Source organism: Ovis canadensis, chromosome 2 (assembly GCF_042477335.2).
Source record: "Ovis canadensis isolate MfBH-ARS-UI-01 breed Bighorn chromosome 2, ARS-UI_OviCan_v2, whole genome shotgun sequence".
NCBI classification, from domain to species: Eukaryota; Metazoa; Chordata; class Mammalia; order Artiodactyla; family Bovidae; genus Ovis; species Ovis canadensis.
Genome location: NC_091246.1, coordinates 62,163,767 through 62,181,878, shown reverse-complemented (window position 1 = coordinate 62,181,878; position 18,112 = coordinate 62,163,767). Strand labels below are relative to the sequence as shown.

At 40.1% G+C, this 18,112-nt stretch overlaps 1 protein-coding gene across 1 annotated transcript in view; it reads left to right on the top strand.

The window, feature by feature from the left end:
- The window catches only part of OSTF1 (osteoclast stimulating factor 1), a 55,905-nt gene that overhangs the window by 2,394 nt on the left and 35,399 nt on the right, over positions 1 to 18,112 (top strand). The window lies entirely within an intron of this gene.

The following is an 18,112-nucleotide window of genomic DNA, read 5'->3' as shown; positions in this document are numbered from 1 at the left end:
GAAAACGTAGAAAATGGACGAGAAATGGCTCTGACATACTCTCAGCTTTTTTCTTCCTGGTCTTAGGTAACTTCAGTATGTTACAGGCTGAAATGTATCTATTTACATCCAGTTTCAAAGTAACCTTGATTAAGAGAGTCGTTTCAGTGATTGATTTTTTTCTTGATTTTTCTAAACTTTAGTCAAGCTGTTCAACTTTCATCCAGTTCTCTTTCTTCACCATCATGCAGTGGTAGTTTCAAGTCATTTTATTTGAAAATTCTGTACACACTCGCATATGTGACATAGTCAGTCACCCAGAACCTGAATTTTGGTGGACTGGGGTGTGACTTTGCTGGGACTTTGGTTCTGGTGTGAGCGAAGGTGGGACATGGCTAGGATTGGGCTCTGTGTTTCTTTAGAAATGGAGTCTGATGAGGAATTTGCCTTCTAAGTGCCTTTGTGGAAAATGGCAGCTTTTAAAACTTAAGTATAAATCAGGACCTCAAGTAATCAACACAACAGAGTTATTCTTTGATAACTGAACAGAGTACTTTATTTCAAAGAAGGTCCTGAGAAGCCATTCATGAGGTTTTTCATCTCTAGACATTCGGTGATGTCTGTGCTACAGCTGGAGGGGCACGGATGTGATATGTTTTTGTGTATTTGCCTGGGTGTAGGGATCACACTGTGACCAGTTGGAAATACACTCTCAGGAACCATTTTTGTTGTCTGACCTTCCTGCTTTCTCCTTCTATTCAGTAAATCAGAAAGCAAATGGTTAAAAAATGACTACTATTCAGACTCCACATTGATTTGTAAATGAGATCCAAACTAAAATAAGATCACCCTAGAAATAATCTGTCAGTGACCTAATTTACAGTGAGAAATATTACTTTTAATCCAACTTGAAACTTTGTGTGGCCTGGCTTAGTTGAAAACAGGAGGGGACTATTATAGTCCTGGCTCTCGTTTACAGTGTGCCAGGCACTGATCTAAGCACGTTCCGTGTATTATCTCATTTACCTCTCACAATAACCCTATGAGGTCAGTACCTGCATTGTTCCCATTTCACAGATGCGGAAATGAAGCTAAGTCAAGAAAGGTCAAGTTAAGGTGCCCAAGATTAGCCACTGAGTGGAGAGGAGTGGGCAGAATTAGAACCCAGGCAGTTTGGCCCCAGAGTCTGAGCTCTTAACTGTGATGTTACTGTGCTTTACATCAAAGCCTACCATTAACTCCTGTCATCATGTGTACTTCCTGGTAGGCAGGAAGTGGGAAGGAGAGTGTCTCTGGTCCTCAGTCAGACTTTCTTGTCCTGTAGGCAAGATAGATGGGTGAAAATGTCAAAAGCAAACTTGGAATTGGAAGGCAGGGTGTATTTAATTCTTAGCTTCTTGGTTTGTTTGCACCCCTGCCTCATCCTGAATGAGACTTGATTAAAAAAAAAAAAGATGCAGGAAGTGGGGTCCTATAGAAGGAGGAAAGAATAACAAGAGGAAACTGGAGAGAAAGTTATCTTACAGACATGCATGTTGTAAGAACTTGCAAAGTTTCTAAAGAAGGCCTGTAGATTTGGCTCTTTGCTTCAAGCAGAGAGAGAGAACAGATCAATTACTAAGATTCTCAGTGTTCATAAAATTAAAATGTATTACTTGCTCTGAGAAGAGTTATTACAGTGGTAGTGAGATCTGAAATGAACTTCTCATGGGTGGGTTCTCTTTAAGTATTGCCGTGAACTGGACATCTCTACAAGAAACACAAGTGGGACATCATAATGCTAGTCTTTAGAGCTTCCTGCAGTGCAAGATCTGGGTGAAGCAGCATGGTTCAATTTCAGAGGCAGTGTGGAAATGAGGGGAGCTAGGTGAAGGAGGACAGAGGACTTACGGGAAGGTTTTAGTAGCAGTGGACATGTAGCTATAATGTGGGCTGATGTATCTGTTGGGGTGATTGGTGTATACTCAGTAGGGGTACCATTTTCCAAAGGAATGTTCTTTCAGAGTCCTAGTCAGCTGCTGGCAGGAGACCCCTGCCACTTCATTTCCTTTTTTACTTTCCTGAGGTTATACCAGAGTTTTGGTTAGTGGCCATATCCAAAATTCATTTGCTAAACACTTCTTAATACCTGCAGCTTATATTTCAGGCCTGTGCTAGACCCTGGAGCTCCAAGGAACAATAAAATATGATCTTGTCCCTGAAGCTTTTGAAACTAACAGGAGAGATTTAGGTATCTCCAGAAAATATCTTAGATTGTCGCCTATCTATAATTGGATGGCTGACTTAACCATTTTGCTTGAAAAAAACTTATAGCTAAAAAAGGAAGTAATATGTTTTTGTTATAGAAAATTTAGAAGCTGTAGTACAGAGAACAATGAATAAATAAATGAAAGTATAAAAATCATCCCTAGCTGTCATCTAGTGATAGCTTTAACTGATTCATTTATTCAGAGAGGAAAAAATTATACAAAACTTCAGATCATTTTAGATGAAAACCTTTTCCCTCTCAAAGGTGTTAGATCAGCAGCATATGTGTGACATCTTTGAAGTTTTGTAATGTTTTTACTGTAACTGTGAAGGAACCCAAAACATTGACATTTACTTCTTCAAAGCCCCTTGAATTTATTTTCCCAAGACAGTGAAATATTTAGGCTGCTTTATTTCCATCACGAAAATCAATAAGCCATTTAAAAGAATTGGTCAAGGTCAGACAGGCATCAGGCTTCCGGCCACATGGGAAGGTTATCAGACCTGCTTAGAATGAGAGGATTCTAGTCCAAATCTCATTCAACATCCTTTGGCCCATCTTTACATCTTGGGGTGACATTTTCTGATCCTCTTCATCTCATACCTGAGGTCCAATGAAAACCATTGCCAAATTTGTCTTCACTTGAGTAATGGCCATGGGAAGCAAAATACATGGGCTTGGGAAGAGGGAGAGAGACGGGGGACAGACACTTCCTTTTAGTGGGCTGATTTGAACTATTAAGTCAAATTCTCTATTCATTTGTCATTTCATTCATACTTCAATAAAGCTGGGGAAAAAACATTATCAAACAAATTACATGGGCTTGGGAAAATAGTTTCAGATATCAGTATATAGAGAGATTTTTGACTCTTTTGAACAGCTTTCTGGTACTCTATTGTATTTACTTAACCAAACCCATGAACCACGCTTCAGTCGTTTCTTCTGTTACAGCAAATAGTGTTACAACAGCCTTGTTGCTTACATGTGTGAGTATATACACAGGACATAGTCCTGGCAGTGGGATTGTTGTTCCAGAGGGTATGTATTAATACATTGCCACATTCACACACATTTCCAAAACGCTCTCCCAAAGAGGGAGTTCTAATTTACTTTCCTACCCAAAATGTTTGAGCATGCCTTACACATGTGAAAAATTGCCACACATGTGATAGGAGATATTATCAAAGTGTGGTTAGAGGGCTAGAAGTACAAGGCAAGGAGCTTGAAGACGCTGAGATGGTGTTGCTAAAGAGGGAAAAATTAAGTAGCGTCTCCAGTGCTGAGTAAGAATTTAGTAGGCAGACATGAGGGAAGTTGTTTGACATGTAAAGAAATGAAATAACTTGACACGATGGCCTGTCCACGTTTGCTTGACTGCACAGGGCCTGAGCTTCTCTCACAGAAGCCAGGGATATTTGGTGTGGAACCGTGAAGTGGAGAAACTGTCCCAAATTAAAGAGAAAGCCTTTTGCCTAGTGTCGCAGTTTGTGAAAAACATTATTGCTCCACGCAGAAAGTGAACATTTGAATGTCCACATGTGAACCATCTACTCCTGTGTTTATCAATTTGTCAGTGGTTAACAGGAGCTATGGGTGGTTAGTTTGCAGATGTGAGTTAAAGAGGGTCACAGCTTCAGCTCACTCACACAAGTCACTGGTGGGGCTGCTGAGGCCACCTCCTTTTTTATTAATTCTTTCCAGTTGTTTCCCACTCAGTGTTTGAGTGTCTGTAGAATTTTTAGGAAGTTACAAGGCAAATCCCTCAACTTACTCTTAGGGTAAGAGTTAGGGGAGAGTTCCGTGTTTGTGCATTTTGATGAGCATTTTTAAAATTATTAGCTTTCTTAGAATTTGATAAATTGCTTTGGTTTTATATTCTTGGAACCAAAGAAGATACTCATTCTCACCCCTGTCTCCACCTCCTGCCGCCCCGTGTGAACTTGAATTTATTAGAGGCGCCAGGTCAGAGGGGGTGCAGGTTGCAGATTGGGGGGAAGGTGTAGTGGGCCTGGGCAGCCTGTCAGCCAGAGGCCAAGAAGACAGGAGGCCCGAGGGGCCACACCCAGTAGCGCACTGAATCAGCAGGCAAGCAGACAGACTGTTCTTCACCGTGCAATTGTCAGGGCTGAGGGCATGAGAGTAGCTTTGAGAGGAAGTGGAAGAGGTAGGTGCCTGGCTTTAGTTGCTGCTGGGTGGACAGAACAGTGAGGAAGCCCCTACTCAGGCACTTGTGTAAGACAAGCAAGGGGTGGGGGTGGTGGCAGCAGCGGCAAGCCACGGAGGGGACCATGGAGTGGTGAGAGCTTGGGGTCCCTGGAGGGAGGTATCTGGTGGTTCTCTCCTAGTCTATTGCTCCTGTTTCCCAGGGAGCCTGAAAGCAGTTTAAGTTCAAATTAAAGGAGACCCTAGAAACTGACTCTCGGGTGTCTAGACCAGGTTTTTTCCCTTGCTGGAGGGTCAGCCTCTTACAGTGATCTGAAAACCACCCCGAGAGCCTTTCTGACATCCCTGACTCAGGGATTTTACTGGCTTCTGGGGAATTCAGGGCTTCTGTGTCAGGATTCTCTTGTCTATGAGGACAGCCTTGATTCAACCCACTGGTATGATACTTGTATGACTTCCACTTGGAGAGTGTTCTGGGGTGGCTGGATCTTCTAGAAATGTCTTGACCCAATCCATGCTTGTGGAGAGGATCCCTCCAAATTACAGTTCTCTGAGCACAGATGAGAAATGCTAGGCTGAGAGAAGACCCTCCAGGTTTTTTGGCACAGTTGGCAGATGTCTCCAGACTCCAGATTTGGAAGATTCCACGGAGTCTCATATTTCCTTTCTTGGAAATCAGACTCTTAGGACTCTCTCTGAATTGTTGTGTATGCCGGTTTACAGGGTTTGGGAGCTGCTTTGGGGGCCTATTGTTTTGATGAGTTTGTGAAAGTTTGTTGACAGTAGCCCTGTTGTTGTTCATTCGTTCAGTTGTGTCTGACTCTTTGTGACTCCATGGACTGCATCACACCAGCCTCTTCTGTCTGCTGCTATCTCCTGGAGTTTGTTCGGATTCATGTCCATTGAGTCGGTGATGCCATCCAACCATCCCATCTTCAGTGGCACCCTTCTCCTGCTGCCCTCAATCTTTCCCAGCATCAGGGTCTTTTCCAAAGAGTCGGTTCTTCACATCAGGTGTCCAAAGTATTGGAGCTTCAGCATCAGTCCTCCCAATGAACATTCAGGGTTGATTTCCTTTAGGATTGACTGGTTGGATCTCCTTGCCGTCTAGGGGATACTCAAGAGTCGTCTCCAGCTCCGCAATTCAAAAGCATCAGCTCTTCAGCTTTCAGTCTTCTTTATGGTCCAGCTCTCACATCCATACATGACTGTTGGAAAAACCGTAGCTTTGACTATATGGGCCTTTGTCAGCAAACTGATGTCTCTGTTTTTTAATACACTGTTTAGGTTTATCATAGCTTTTATTCCAAGGAGTGTCTTAATTTCATGGCTGCAGTGATTTTGGAGCCCAAGAAAATAAAATCTGTCCCTGTTTCCACTTTTTCCCCATCTATTTACCATGAAGTTTTGGGACCGGATGCCATGATCTTAGTTTTTTGAACACTGAGTTTTAAGCCAGCTTTTTCACTCCTTTCACCCTCATCAAGAGGCTGGTTTAGTTTCTCTTCATTTTCTACCATTAGAGTGGTATCATCTGTGTATCTGAGGTTGTTGATATTTCTTCTGGCAGTCTTGATTCTAGCTCTAGCTTTGTGCTTCATCCAGCCCAACATTTTGCATGATGTATTCTGCATATAAGTTAAATAAGCAGGGTAACAATATACAGCCTTGACATCCTCCTTTCCCAATTTTTAATTAATCCTTTGTTCCATAGCCAGTTCTAATGGTTGCTTCTTGACCTGAATACAGGTCAGATATCCCTGGGAGGACCTAAACTGAAGGTATTCTTACTAGTGTTTCAGACAAGAAAACTGTCTGAGAAATATAGCAACAAACACCAGTCCCTCCAAAGTTAGTTTCTGAATAGTATATCACACCCAAGATTGTTTTCAGCCTAGTTTTTCTGTTGAGGAATAAATCATTCTCTTTTATTCCTCAGAACTCAGGTTCTAAATCGAAGTCACCCAAGGAGCTGCAAATCACAACCTGGGTATACATTAAGAAGAGCTGTTGAGTGGGAGTCAGTGCTTATGGTGACTGCCCACTTCCTCTTTCAGGAAGCCTGTCCCCTCAACAGAGCTGCTTCTAGTTCTTGCCTAACGTCTTCCTACTCAGGAGAGTCCAAGTTTATACCTAAATACTGAGTCTCTAAATGGTCCCTAGGACTTGACACTGACTTAGTAGGAGCTCTGTTCTCCACAATGGGTTCCTGCTCATTTCCTGATTCTCAGTTGGCACTGGGTCTCTCTGATGTTTTGACATCTAATCAGGCACTCTCTTGTTGACTGGCACTGGGATGTATGCTGCTTGGTCTCCCCTGAACACTTGTCTTTAGTTTTCTTGGACATATGTTCCCTGTTATATGGCCTTTGGCTAACACACTGAACCTTTCCAGCATGCTGTGACCTTAAGATTGGCATGGGTCTATGTCTGATCTTAGACGGATTTCCCATTGGGTGTCCATCCTTCTTCAGACCTAACCTTTGGTAGACCTGAGTGCCATAGTCCGTTGTTGTTGGAGCTCTGATTTGGGGACCAAGGCCACGTGCCCAGAGAGCCTTACAACCATGTCTTGCCCAGGAGCATCCCGGTTTTTGTCACTGACATCACCTGGCACTTGGCTTCCTGTTTTCTCAGTTCCATGGGCCTCTGCGAATAAACTCACTGCCTCACATATGATGAGCAGATTTACCTGCAGTGTTAAACAAATCATTGATTTATCAGAATCGTCTTCCCCAATGTGCTTACATTAAAAAATAAGCTAAAAAGAGAGTCCTGAGAGAGAAATTCCTTTTTCATATGAACTAGTTGTTACTGATAGGAATTTAGGTATAAAGATGGGTTAATTAGGCTATTCTAAGACCAAAGTCTGATTTGGAGGGGAGAGAGGCAGAATATAGTAATGGGAAATGAACGTTAGCTTTGGAGTGAAATTCTGATCTCAATTTTTTTTTTAAATTAACTTATTAGGTCACTTTGATAAGTCAGTCCATAGAGTACTTTGGACCTCAGTATTTTCATTTGATTCTAAATCTGATTCTGAATCTCTATTGCCTTAGACTGACTTTTCAAATAATTCCTCAAATTTCTACATAATTTCATCCTGTGCTTTTTATAGAGCCCTGGACATTTTTGGTAGTCCCTTACTCATCTCCCTGCTACTCCCAGTGATCAGTACCATGGTAATGAAAACATGGAGGAGTTAAATATTTTTTAAGGGCAGTTCATAAATTCACATTTCTATGAGAGAGAGAGGATGGCAGGTGGGCTAGGATGGGGACATAATATATTCTTAATTAGGTCTGGGGTAATTTCACTTAGGTCTCTGGCTACACAGGATGGTGGAGTGTTTTTTTTTTCTTACACTTGCCTAGAAGGCAACATTGAAGTGGCTCTGCAGAAATGTGTCTGGGGTATGCATGCATGCATGGATGCCAATAAGATGCTCGCAAAATGTGGCCATTATTGTTGCAGGAAGGGAGACCACTTACAGGGCTCAAGAGTGGGCTTTTGTCTACACTCAGAAATTAATTGTCCAAGGAGACGCATGTGCTGACAAAGCAAGAGACTTTATGGGGAAGGGATGCCGGGGCAGAGAGGAGCAGGGTAAGGGAATCCAGGAGGACTGCTCTGCCACGTGGCTTGCAGTCTCTGGTTTTATGGTAATGAGGTTAGTTTCCTGTTTGTCTCTGGCCAGTCATTCTAACTCAGGGTCCTTCCTAATGGCACGTGCATCTCTCAGCCAAGATGGCTTCCAGCCAGAAGGATTCTGGGAGTTTGGTAGGATGTATGGACTGGTGTCTTCTCTCTCCTTTTAACTTTTCCTAAATTATTCTAGTTGGTGATATCTTGTTACATCTACATTGCTTAACTAGGACCTCCTGTTGTAAGATAACTCATGCAAGTGGTTACTAGGTGCCTGGCTGGAGGATGGTTTCAGTTAGTGGTTCCCCTAACAGTTCCCCCCTGAGAGACTTTATACTCAATATACTTCCTGGGAGTTGAGGTAGAGATCTCTTCTACAAATACTTCCTGTTGAGAGTGGGAATAGTCCTACCTAGTAGAGTAGAAGTCTCTCACCACGAGGTAGTCTTCACCCAAAACCAGCATTCTGCATTATTCTGTAACATGAGTTTAGCCTGAAACTGTTGGACCCTGTCAGAGGTAAATAGCAGCAACAAAAGAGAATATTTTCCGGGACCATAAAAGACTGTTACTCAACAGTAGCCAAAAGTGTCTGGACTACCTGTCTTAATAGTCTTTTATGGTCCCGGAAAATATTCTCTGTTGTTGCTTCTTCCCATATCTGGAGTTACACTATTACCATTGTTGATCTTGGTATGGTTATGAAACTTCATTTTATCAGAGCTAGAGTCACACTTTTGGAAATGCAGAGAACAATTTAGCTAGTAGTATTAGTAAAGTCCTAAGTAAGAATTTAAGTCAAGAACTTCCATTAGGTGTGACCCATTATTTCCCGGATCATCTTAATCTGTTCTGTACCAATCCTTATCTTTGAGGGAAGTTATATCCATAAGGCACCTAGCCCAGTTTCTTAGTGTTACTATGCTGGTTATCTCTAGTATGGTTTAATTTTCCCCAGCATGAGGGGAGCCTTTATGTTTAAATGACCATACCCTGGTGTTAACCTCCTGGTTGCAGATCATGGAGCACCTGATCTTCATCCAAAGATAGGTTACTCAGTTATGCTTCAGAAACAGACTTAGAGTGCCGTTCTCATAACTCAGTTAAACTTCACAACAATATAACATAACAGCAAGGAACTAGGAAGTGAGTCTCAGGAAATACAGGCCTCAGTAAACAGAGTTAGATTTTGATATCTACTGAAACGTCTCTTTTTCTCTGAAATTACCCTCATTTTTACAAATGTGGTCTATTGCTTGGTTGCTCAGTCATGTCTGACTCTGCAGTCCCATAGACTGTAGCCCACCTAGGCTTTTCTGTCCATGGGATTTTTCAGGCAAGCGTACTGGAGTGGGCTGCCATTTCCTTCTCCAGTATAGTCAAATCAAGGTTAACTTTTTCACAGATTAAGTGTGATCAATTGATAAAAGGTGTCTCTGAGTCAGGAAAGCCAAGCCAATGACTTGTCACAGATTTCTACTTAGGTAAATTCTTCCTTTTTGAGGTCTGCAAAGTACCTTCACATGTGCACCTGTGAGAAGGTGGCTTTTCTAGTTTATCTGATAAAGCTGCTGGCAGCCTAAGAGTTTCCAGTCCATGGAGGGGTCAGGTAGAGATGAAAGAAAAATATTTCAGTATGCTTACAGAGGTGTAATTATTAAACTGCTGGTAAGTCATAATTAGATTGAGGGGAAGGGTTTCTTTATATCTGGAAAACACAGATTAAATGTTTCGGATAGAAAAATAAGCATTATAACTGTATTCACCAGTTCACTCCATAACTAATCCTCTTGTTAAACTTTTGATGAAGTCATCAAGTTTCCTTAAGATTCTTTCTTACCTCGTTCTTCAGTATAATTTGAGATTTAGCAGAGTACAACTGTCTATAAATGACAGAAAGATTTAAAGAGTCATGATTAAATATCTGATCATAATGTAGTTGATAAGAAATTTGCTGTGACATGCAACATTTTGAAATAACTAGAATAGAGCATACTAAGTTTTTGAAATTCCATGTAATTTCTAGAATAACCCCAGTTTTAGTCACTCAGTCATGTCCAACTCTTTGTGACCCCTTGGACTGTAGCCTGCCAGGCTCTTCTGTCCATGAGATTTCCTAGTCAAGAATACCAGAGTGGGTTGCCATTTCCTTCTCCAGGGGATCTTCCTGACCCAGAGGTTGAACCCTGGATTCGATTTACAGGCATATTCTTTACCATCTGAACCACCAGGAAAGTCTAGAATAGACTGTACTGTATTAATAATATACTAATAATGTACATTATTAATGATAATAATGTACGAATCCATAATGTATTAATAATATCCATACATTATGGATATATATATTTTAAAAGGTTATCACTCATGTAATAATAATGCTCACCAAATAATTTAATGTACTAGTTAATATTTCTGTCTGAGATGCATTATGGCCTTCTAAAACATTTCAAAGTTAGCTGGAGGTCAAAAGAACTACAATTAAAAATTTATATTTTGGAAGTTTGTCAGAAAAATATCAAAAGATTTTGAAGTTTGTCTGAAAAATATAAATCCTATCTACTCAGTTAAATAGGATCATGGATCTCTGTGAAATAGTAGTTATTCACTTAGCCAAAGTAACAGTATAGTCCATGGGATCGCAAAGAGACGGACAAGACTGAGCTGCTTTACAAACCCCCCCCCCCCCAAAAGTAACAATAAAATATTTCAAAGGCAAATACAGAATAGATCACTTAAAAGGTAAAGAAACTTAAAATCTGTTATCAAAGGCAATCCAGTATTTTAAGAAAAGTTGTCCTCATATCAGAGAGAGAAGCTTTAGACCAGCTTAATTTTAAAATATAGTTACTCAATTTAATTTATTCTAAACTTAGCCAGTCCTGACTATGTACAAAACTCTTTTTTCAGGGTCCACTTCCCACAATCCTCCCCTCACTGTATCCATTACTTTTTCTTTTTCATCCAGAAATCATTAGCTCTCAGGCAGACTTCTTTTCTTTTTCCTAATAAAATGCAATTCTATTCCTCATATACCCTCTTTATTCCTCATATACCCTCATATAGCCCAAAACATGTATCTGGCTTCCTAATGTATACCGAAATGCTTCCTTTATTATTTCTATTAACACTAATTACATGTTTGAATTAGACTCCTCAACTCTTGAAAACCTTAATTTCTAGTGAAAACTAAGAATGAAGCAATTATGAACTGTCTTACTTTAACATTCTGTAGATTGGTGAACATAAATTCCTGTGATAATTTTAAAAACATTTGCTTTTTTATAGAGAACATCTCAGGGTAGCTCCAAGCATATTCATTAATAGTCCTAAATATCTTTAGTTTCTCTATTTAGTAATTGATGTCTCAGTATCTTATTTTATTTGGGAATGACCAAGCTATTCAACAGATTTCCATTATTTAAAGCTTAATTTAACACAGCTGTAAAATTTCACATTACCAAATATCTGAAAGATCATGCTCAAGTAGACATTCCTAAAACATAATTATTCTTTAAAAGTTCATCCAAAGCATTTATTACACTTATAAAAATTTCATCATACCAAATTATTTTTCTTGCTGACAAATTTGCAACAGATATAATAAGGCCTTGTTTGACTTCTATTAAACCGAGGCACAATAAAGATATTATGTTTAACGTTGGTGACTCTAAAGACAAGTCTGTGTTAATTAGATCAACAAGCTTAAACATTAATACCAAATATTAATATAATATTGAATATTTCCCAGTTCATGTGAACTGAAATTAATTCTGGCCAGTTACCTTGTGTTTTTTTTTTTTTTTTTGAGAATTTATATAAGCACTTAATTTCCTTTAATCTAATTAAGTAGTGCTCACTTACAAATTAATTTTGCTAATACCATCCAAAGGTAAAAACAAGAAAATGGCAACCCACTCCAGTTCTCTTGCCTGGAGAATCCCATGGAGGGAGGAGCCTGGTAGGCTACAGTCCATGGGGTCGCAAAGAGTTGGACACGACTGAGTGACTTCACTATTCACTATTCACTAATGCACACATAAACGTATAGACAGGCACAACCAGAGATCTCACCACCTCATTTTCTAAACTTAGCTATGAATCAGGTATTACAGTATAAAACTCATTAGCTTATAAATAACAGTTGTAATAGGTAAAGTTTAAAAGGCTTCTTACCCATTCCCCTCCTCCCCCACCCCAGTCTCAGTAATTAGATATGGTCTAGATAAGTGAGCCTGAGAGCTCTAATCAAGCACACGGAGAGAAAATCAAGTTCTCTGCTCAGTCATGTTCAACTCCTTGTGACCCCGTGGACTGTAGCCCACCAGGCTCCTCTGTCCATGGCATTTTTCAGGCAGGAAATACTGGAGTAGGTTGCCATTTCCTACTCTAGGGGATCTTCTTGCCCCAGGGGTCAAACCCTGTCTCTTGTGTCTCCTGCATTGGCAGGCGGATTCTTTATCAGAAAGGAGGGTTTTCAATGCTTTTCTAAAGCTGATTGATAGTCCTCGTGTAAGAGAGTGATTCTCAGCCCACCCGTTACTCTGTCAGTTATGTAGATCTGACACAATAAACCAATTTGTTCAAGAAAATAACATTTACATACTTACAGGGCTTCTGATATAATGGCAATGTTAAGAACGTAGACTTGTACTAATGGGAATAAGTTTTAGTTAGACTTGTACTGATGGGAATAAGTTTTAGTTAGACTTGTACTGATGGGAATAAGTTTTATTGCTGTAACTTTAGACTAAAACACAAAAAATTTGGTTCACAGTTGAAAATTATTATAGTGATCTTGAGTGTTAATTTTTCCCTAAATGTCTTTATAGATAAGGGACTGCAGTTTGTTAGGACGGATGACAAGAAGGCAGGGCACTTGTGCATCTGGATGGTGGGACACATTCCTAGTAATTATTATGGAAGCCTGCAGTTTGGGTGACCACTGAATATTGGTGGAAAGCCAAACCCTAGAGAGTGCAGAGTGTCCCCTCTTCCGTCCCTGTGGGCAGAGCAGTTGTTTTCACTGTCTACCCTTCCACATTATAAACAGCAGATAGTTCTGCAGGCTCAAGGGAGGGGACCAGAGGTTTTCCTAGAAGTTTAAGAACAAATTCCAAATTCCCTATGACCCCATGTTTCTGAAAAAGAGAAATGATCTTCTGGGCATCCATTAATGAAAAAGAGTTTTTAAAAAAATCCATAAGCAATTTGCCTTGGGTCTTAGAGTGCTGAGGTTAGTCCCTGAAAGTAAGCATGTAACCCTCAGGAATTTTATCACAGCTCCACCCGAGGCCTAGAGTAGAAGGAAGATTTTCCTACGAATGGTCCTATAATTATCCTGTTTTAATTATAACTCCAGAAAACTACAGCTGTTTGTGTTTGTCTCTGTCTAGCCTTTGGGGAAATCCTCAGGACTTAATTCTCACTCCCTCCTCGTCCTCCCAATAGCTAATCTGGTTTGGAAAAATACCTGAACATTTGTTTGGGTTAAGATTCTCCCCTGACCTTTTCCAGGAGTCATTTGGACTTTTTGGGTCTTTCCAGACTTTCCAGTTGTAGCTCCTCCTTTCCATAAACAGTGTTGACTTTCAGAACCAGGTTGATTTGGGTGGAGGAACTCACAACTGAGCACATCCCCTTTCTGGGGCTGAGTCTTCAGCAATGCCAGGTCTGGCCCTGGGATGTAGCTTCCAACAGAGGTGTTACGTCCAACTTTTCTGGGGCCACCTGGAACGTGACCCTTGGGAGCACTTCACAAACCTTTTGAAGGAGCGCTAGTATATAACTTGAGAAGGAATGCAGTTAGGGAAACAGTTTCCAGTTTGAAGGCTGTTGTCTTAGTGAGTCGATGATCTTGGAATAGCTTAGACATCTTGTTGGTTTCCTATAGGTGACCTTCTGAACTCACTTTCCTGTTTTTGGTTCTGTTATAATTTTGGATAGAAACTTGTTTAGAGTCTCTCATATGTGCTATAGAATAAAATTTGAATTATTTTTTTCTGAACTGAGAGAGACAAAGTTTTTTGCTTACTCTTTGCTTCCACTTATTACATTTTCCTGTTGTGTTTGATAATATTTTTCACTCATCCAGAGTGTATTATACAAGAGTTCTAGGATTAACTAGAAGTAGTAAAATGCTCTCACTACAGATTTGACCCCTGTGTGTCTATTAGGTAGGTAGGAAGTGAGTCCTTTAACTCTGTTCTATGTCTCTAGAGATTCTCTAATCATTTTCTTAAATATAGTATATATCTTTGTCCCTATATCAGATTTTAAGGGGTTCTGCTTTAAATAAAGGAAACATTTTTATCATCATGTTATCTTGCTAGCTTTTGTCTTTATAGAGGACTAAGACCGTTTGTTTTGTTATTGTTGCAGAGTTTTATTTTCTATGTACAATTGTAATTTCCTAAGGAATTAGTCATTCATGAAGTCTTTAAGCTTGTCCATATATTATTTGCTCAAAATTTTAAAAAATTTCTTGAATAAATAGAATACTTTCCAAGGCCATTTTTAATATATTCTGAGAGTATTTTATTTTTGCAAGGAGTACCAGATATCTAATCTGAAAAATTCCCATTTGATCTCTAAACACTGGTTATGTACATTCATATATAAATGTAATGATAAGTATTTCTGAAAAATTTTTTGTTTTTGAGTGTGTGTTTCCTGGGTCATGATATGCAAAATGTTTCTTGTTATGGGTCTCAGAAAAATTTGAGAACTCTCTAGCCTGTCTGCACTCATGTCCCCAGCCTAATCTCTCACCATTTCTCCTGCCAGGCTTCAGGCCTGTTGATCTTCAAGACATTCCTAGGCCACCTTTCACCCTTTCTGGCCTCCAGCCCCTCTGTTTACGTTCTGCTCTGTATTCTAGTCTGACCTAGACTGCCACCTGCCCCTCTTTTCAACTCCTATTATTTTTCCAAAAACAAAGTAGGTGCCACCTCCCATACGACCAGCACTGACCTAAAAATCTACTCACTGTCTGTGTTACTTACATGATCCCTGTATTCTCATTTTTGTGAGCATACTTGGTGTTACAGTTGCTTGTCTTTCCACCCATAATTTTTTTTTTTTGGTAGTGAGATCAGAGAGTCCAAGAGGACAAAAGAGAACTCATATTAATAGATACTCTGCTGATAAATAAAGTGCACATAAATTTTTGGCTCAATAGGATATTAAACTAGAGCACCTTTTCCTGGTTATATATGGGATTTATATTCTTTTAGATAAGAAAATAGAGAAGAAAATAAACATGACTTATAGTTCCACCACCCAGAGATGAGTGTTAACATTGTAGTGTTGTTTCCTTCCAGTTTTTCTTCTATGCATATCTTTATTTTACATAGCTGATTGTATATATAATATTACCACCTGTGACATTATGTTTATGTATCTGTAAAATGTAAGCATATCTTCCAAAAGCTTATTTATAAAGGTCATAATAAATCCTTTTTTAATTAATTACTGTGATAACCTGTATTCCAGTGTATGCATACATTTATATGTTCATGCATTTCTGTTTTTTTTTTTCTATAATTCTGTATTCATTGCCATTATAGACTGTTTATGTTCCCCCCAAATTCATGTACTGAAGCCTTAAACCTAATGTGATAGGGATGGGACCTTGGGGGAAGTAATTAGGGTTAGATTAGGTCATGAGGTTGGGACCCACCTGGTAGGATTTTTAAAAGGAGTGAGAGAGAGATCTATGTCTGTGCATACCAAGGAAGGGCCATGTGAGCACGCGGTGAGAAAGTAGCTATCTGCAAGCCAAGAAGAACCCTCTCACTAGAAACCAAATTTGCCAGCACCTTGATCCTGGACTTCCCAGCCTCTGTCTAGAACTGTGAGAAGTAAATGTCTGTTGTTTAGGTGCCCAGTTCATGGTATTTTGTTGAGGCAGCCTGAGCTGACTGAGGCCACTGGCTATGGGTTTCAAAATGACAGTGAGGTTTAAAACTCTAACTGAATTCTTTAATAGCCACTAAAGAATATAATATTCTTCCCTGGTGGCTCAGATGGTAAAGAATCCGCCTGCAGTGCAGGAGACCTGGGTTCGATCCCTGGGTTGGGAAGATGGAGGAGGGCATGGCAACCCACTCCAGTATTCTTGCCTGGAGAATCCCATGGACTGAAGAGCCGGGCTACAGTCCATGGGGTTGCAAAGAGTCGAACATGACTGAGCAACTAAACATAGCACACACAAGGTATATAATATTAGCTGTTATGCTTTGTTTGCTTAACAAAAGCATTTCAGCTTCTCTGTGGGGGTATTATAAATGATAAACTAACATAAAGGATAAAGTGAAGTCACTCAGTTGTGTCTGACTCTTTGTGACCCCATAGACTGTAGCCTACCAAGCTCCTCTGTCCATGGGATTTTCCAGGCAATAGTACTGGAGTGGGTTGCCATTTCCTTCTCCAGGGGATCTTCCTGACCCAGGGATTGAACCCGGGTCTCGCATTGTAGACAGACGCTTTACTGTCTGAGCCACCAGGGAAGCCCAATATAAAGGATATACAGGGTATATATATAATATAAAGGATGTATATAATCCTATATAATGCATAGGATTTTGATAAGGCTGTCTTGCCAGTGAAGATAAAAACACAAGGGATAAAATAAAAATTTATAGTAGTTAATAAAAGCTAACATGGGTGCATACAACGTCTCAGGAACTACACATAGTACTTTACATATATAAATTTGTTTAAATCCATTTAATCCCAGTGTGCCAGCAACAAAAGCTCAGATCTTTCGGAGCCATGTCCATAGTGTTCAGAGCATGAACCCTGAGCCAGACAGCCTGGGTTTAAACCTCATTTCTGCCCTAGCTGTGTGGACCTGGACACCTTGCCCACCCTAACCTGTTTCCTCAGCTGTAAAATAGTGTGAATAAGGTATTTATGTTTCAGGATTGTTTTGATGATTAAAAGTTGCTACAAGTCAGCCCTTTGTATAGTATCTGGTCTGTGTAAAGTGTCCCATAAATGTGAGCTTTGATGGGTCATTCCCTTTTGGATTAGAGGTATCAGTGTTAGGAAATGCTGTGTCAGTCTTGGATGTATGAATTCATTTGCCCAGCCAGTCATTTCCCAGAGGACAAGGCTGAGCCCCAGGCTGCTTTCAGGGCGGTCAGAGGCACACCTGCTGCCTCCTCAGGCTGTAACACGTGCTCCTTCGGTCTGACTTGTCCTTCACCAGATAAGGGGGCAGCAGACTTTTTCTGTAAAGGTACAGATGGTAAATATTTTAGGCGTTGTGAGCCGCAGATGGCCTCTGTTATAACCACTTGACCCTGCCATGGTGGTGGGAAAGCAGCCGTGGATGACATATAAATACTGACTCCGTTCCAGAACTTCACTAATGAGCACTATAGTTTGAATTTCAGGTAATTTTCATATGCCATGAAATGACATTCCCTCCCAGCCAATTTAAAATATAAAGCCATTCTTGGGACTTCCCTGGTGGCTCAAATTGTAAAATGTAAAGCCATTCTTAATTCTTAGCTCACAGATTGTACAAAAACAGGCACTGCTATCACAAGTTGGTCCCCAGACTCACCTTGTCCCTTCGCAGAAGGTGCTGTGGTCAGTGGAGCCTTTTTACTTTAAATTCCAAGAACTGAAATCAAGAATTTTCCTCCATTCTTCTCCGAGATCTCCCCAAGCTGACTTTGGAAGCAAGGTGTCTTGAGATGAAGAGTTTTACGGACCATTGCTTTCTTTCCTCTAATTTTTAACCCATCAAAACATATTGGCAGTGAACTTGTCATTTGAAAAGTCCTGCTCTTAAGGCCTTTTATGTTATACTGAGGAGAAGAAATAAAAATAACCAGCAGATGTGAAAATAACGAAATTTGCTGAAAGGCACTGAAAAGTATAGGCAAAGGAAAAAATGGGTAAGAAAGGCACACTGTTAATAAACAGAATCCTCTTGTCAGAAAACACACTGGCTACTGTTTTTAATGAGTCTGCCATTCCTGCAGCTGAAATCAAGACACATTTCAAATTCTTTAGATTTTTTTTTTTTTTTTTTTGGATTATATAAGAGGGTAGCAGGAAAGA